A 4,543-nucleotide genomic window follows, 5' to 3' on the forward strand; every position below is an offset into this window, starting at 1 on the left:
CCATGGGGAGTCTCTTCAGTTTGTAATTCCGCATGTGCCTACGACTCCTTCATTTTACCTCGTTAGGTTATAAATATACTATTGCAATACGCGAAATACTGAATTTCAATAAAAATTCAAATGTAATTTTTTTTCTTCTCAAATTGAATGCAACATCGATAGGCGGAGAATTGATAATAAACTATCCATGCAATTTTTTCATGGAAATGTACAGAAAATATGTCTGGTAATGTCTGGTGATATTTGGTAACTTTTGTTCTCTTCATATGAAATGACAACAGCAGTAGTATGTATAATTTCATCTCATTAATAATTTTCTTGTTTTTCGCATTTTCATGATGTTTTGACAGTGTTTGTTAACATAGTTTTTACAATAATTGATTATGCTAATAACATAACATTGAAATTTCGTGTATAGTTGCAGTTAAATTATAAAATTTGAAAGATTCACATTGGGTCATTTTTAGGTTATGGAGAGCACTGACAGATATAAGCGGTATTTGTCAGTTTTTGGATATAGATTGGTGATATTTTTGTGATAATCCTTAAGACCAAATGGATTAATTAGGTAACAACATTAATAATTATTTTGTAAACTTTTGAGACGGTTTTATACATAGTTATTACTGAAATTGTGCAATAGTTTTGTTTCTTTGTGATTTTTATATGTATTTATATATCTTTTTGTTTTCATAACACAGAATAAATGATGCCCTGATGAAGGACACTTTGAGTGTTCGAAACGTTGGCGACAAATGAAATTAGTTTTTCTATGATTTCTTCGTACAATTATTATAATTGCTGCTTGATTGACCGTAATTGGCTGAGTGGTAGGAGATTTAATTACAGAAAATATAATAATTCGGACCAAAATTATAATAGTGTGACAGGCCTAATAATGAGTGAGGTTGGATTGCGGAGAGATGAAGGTGCAATATTTCTCCCTTTGATCATCTTCAATGGACATCATGACACAACTCGGAAATATTATAAAGGGAAAATCTACGATGCAAACATGATGGTGGCATTGTTATACGATGATCCATTTCATAAAGTGAGTTGGTCCGACATGAAAGGAAAAAAAATTGAAGTTAATTAATGATAATCGAATAATATCTTTGAATAGCTGATATACATAAAGAATGCAATTCCGAAGAAGGAAAATACCTTCACCAACTGGTTTGGGGTCTATGATGACGATGAATTTGACAAGTTCGAATGGAGCGTATACAGTGGATCGCAAATAAGTTTTTNAAATGCGTCTCGAGTTGGTAAACCTGTCGAGTGTTTTCTCTCTCTCTCTCTCAGTTCCACGGTCCAACCCATACCTTTCCCATGATGCTCACTGACATTCAAATCATGCGTCTGCGCGTGAGGGCGTAATTGCCCCGAAACTCATAATTTTCCGAATCCCATCCAATCATTTTCTATGACGTCACAAAGATGTGGAACGCTATAGAAATTCCCTTCTTTAACGTAAAAAAAATACAGCATACTCAGAATTTTCTCTCGTGAATTTTCCATTTTTTTTTCATTATTTTGACTTTTTAGGAGAAACACCTTAAGTATTTCGGAAGCTTACGACCAATGGAATTGGTAGAAAAACGAGAAAGTTCGATAACACTAAAAGTAACGTCACATGCCGGATAGACTCGAACCCCGGTTTGTTGTTTCGATTTTTAACGATGGATGTCTCGAACGTAGCGTGAACAAAATGACTGATACTTTAAGAATTATTTTTGAATGTGCTAAACAATATATGATCCAAATTTTGATTCCCCAGCATATTGCGTTACTTTCACTATCTATATGTGACTAAGAGAGTACTTCAAATTGAAGTAAAATTTACACCTTTCATTTATTTTCTGATTGAATTTTTATAAGATCAATGGAATGCTTGACTTTTCAATGACGAGGTTGCCTGAAATTTCGGGAGAAATGGGACCTGATAAATATCTGAGAGATCACTCCATTCTATTCCATTCCATTGAAACACCCTCCCTTTTGAATTATTCCAATTGGTTTCAACTAATAAATCGAATTATTTAATCAATGCTGTCATTCAAACTGAAATTCAATCAATTGTGAAAAAGCATCTCAATTTCGCATTTCAATAAATATTTTCACTTCTGCATCCCTTTGTTTTCACTTCCGTGGATTCTGAATAATTCCAGAAAACAATATTTTTCCATTGATAGATCAACCCCTACGTGTGAAAAATTGGAAAAACCGCCGGAGCGACGGTGGAAAATCCATTGTACCTCACCCAGTGGATATCGAATTCGTTTGTGTCACGTACACGGAGAGTTTTGGTTCGCCTTCGAAATATCACGCCCTAGCACGACTCTCAGTTTTCCAAATCGTGACTGGGTGGACAGTCGGTGGTTGTCGAAACTGTCCAGAGGTCAGTGGGTTGTGCAAGTCCTCCAATACAACAACGAGGGAAGTTTACGTGTCGCTTTCAGGAAGAGTTGAGGCATCTTTTTTCGATGATCTTTTTTGATTGGTCAAATTTAAGCGTATTCAAGGACTTTGGCATCGTTCTTTTTATTGAAATATATTTTCACAACTATAATTGAACCTTAAAGCTTCAATCCAAGCCCTGTTTGAGGATATCCAAGTATCTTTTACAATTTGCTACATACCACACTATAGATTCAACCATTTTCAATCATCAAATTTGTCAATTAAATTGCGTGAGAAAAATTTGAAAAAAATCATGAATATTCAGCATAATTAAAATTACATTTTGCACAGAATTCTTATTTTTCTAAACACTCCTTGTTCATAAAATAATAATTGAAATTCTTTAAGCTTTCAGAAATTTGATTATTTACGCGTGAAATCGATTTCTGGTAAAATTTTGAATACGAATAAATTTGTTACGAATCCGAACAAGTGATTTTTATGGTGGAAAATTGATTGTTTACAAATTATTTATAGAAAATGCTTCTAATTTTGAAAAAATTGAAATTTTTAAATTATTTCGTCAATCTTCCTCCAAAAGTAAACTATCTAATTTTTTTATGATTTTTAAAATGTTTTCTAACGGTTTAATATCGAGTTTCAAATTCAGACCGGCAAAGTTTGAATAATAAAATCATTATAAAATGTCCGGAAAATTCGGGACAAATGGGGCTCAAATAAAAGCTTTGATGTTCGGCTACAAAAGCAGAAAAGTAGAAAAGCACTACACTGGAGAAAAAATAGCCAAAGTACTTGGATATCTTTAATTCTGGATTATCAAACTGTTTGCAATGATTTTAATATTAACACGTTGAAGCTTCTGAAATTCACTGCTCCATTTTGAACAGTCAACAAAGTTGTTGAAAATCGCAAAACAGTAGTGTTGTGGTGACTATATCTCCACCATGCCTTTGTCTAAAATACTCAGTCACACAAAACATACCAAAGTCCCAACCAACATTTCCCTAAATTTAGACAAATTTCTAAAATCACTCTATTTCTCTCGCACAGGAAGTTAAAATGTAATACCTGCTCACTAAATAGAAACATTGCAATTTTTTCAGATGACGAGTTGTGTCCTAAATTATTTATGAAAAATCAATATTCCAGCCTGAGAGTAATTTTTGCGAAATAACGACAAAATCAAACAGAACTGTAAATTTTCGTTTCATTTTTTCCATGAATTGAAAACTAGAAAATTCTGGTAAATATATTCTTGAATTTTCAGGACAGTGACACTGAATGCGATTAAGGAGGAAAAAAATTATGAATTTTCAGATTTCACTGAAAATTCAATGTAATTTGACACTGAATATTCATATAAGATTGGAAATTCAAATAAATGAAGGAATTCTCGTTTTTATTTCGCTTAAAATTTTGGAATTTTACAGAATTTTCAGTGAAACCTGAAATTTCACGATTTTTTCCCCCTAAATCGGATTCAGTGTCAATGTCCTGAAAATTGGTAGTCAACTGTCCATGATATTTCATTTTTGCTTACGAATGGAAGCTATGTAATTGTAATTTTTTTCGATTTCCTAATTTTGGGTGGAAATGCCTAGAAATGTCATGAAACGTGAAGAAATGATGTTTTTAAAAAATGTCTGTATGTATGTGTCTGTGGTCATGTGTGTGCGTATATCCCCAATTGCCCCCATAAGTCGAGAACGGTTAGCGCAAAGAACTTGAAATTTTGGCTGCTCTCTGGTACTATTGATACTCAAAACTGGGCTAAATTTCAGCTTGATCGGTTGAGCGGTTCCTGAGATACAGCAATTCCTCAAAAATCGTTTTTTGCCGATATCTCCTGAACCATTCGACCGATTCGATTTTTTTTTTCAAAATACTCGTCGTGATGATATCTATCTAAATGGATCGAAAAAAGACCATTACACCCCAAGCAATGTGGTTTTATTCTCGTTTTTTCATTTTTTCGCTGAAATTGCTTGTAAACATAACTTAAAAAATAATCGAGATAGAAACTTCAAACTTGGTAGGATTTCAGGTCTTGTGATAACAAAGTTTGGTATTTTGGATGAGCAAAATCGGACCAGTAGTTTCGGAGATATTCAACTTT

At 33.1% G+C, this 4,543-nt stretch overlaps 1 long non-coding RNA gene across 1 annotated transcript; it reads left to right on the forward strand.

Moving 5' to 3' along the window:
• Positions 1-269: 269 nt before the first annotated feature.
• On the forward strand, positions 270-761 carry LOC107044072. Its single transcript, XR_001461296.1, has 3 exons — positions 270-286; positions 468-568; positions 702-761. It is a non-coding gene; the product is annotated as an uncharacterized LOC107044072 (long non-coding RNA).
• The last annotated feature ends 3,782 nt before the right edge of the window (positions 762-4,543 follow it).

The sequence above is a fragment of the Diachasma alloeum genome, unplaced genomic scaffold (genome assembly GCF_001412515.2).
Source record: "Diachasma alloeum isolate Michigan unplaced genomic scaffold, Dall2.0 Dall_scaffold_00672, whole genome shotgun sequence".
Classification (NCBI taxonomy): Eukaryota; Metazoa; Arthropoda; class Insecta; order Hymenoptera; family Braconidae; genus Diachasma; species Diachasma alloeum.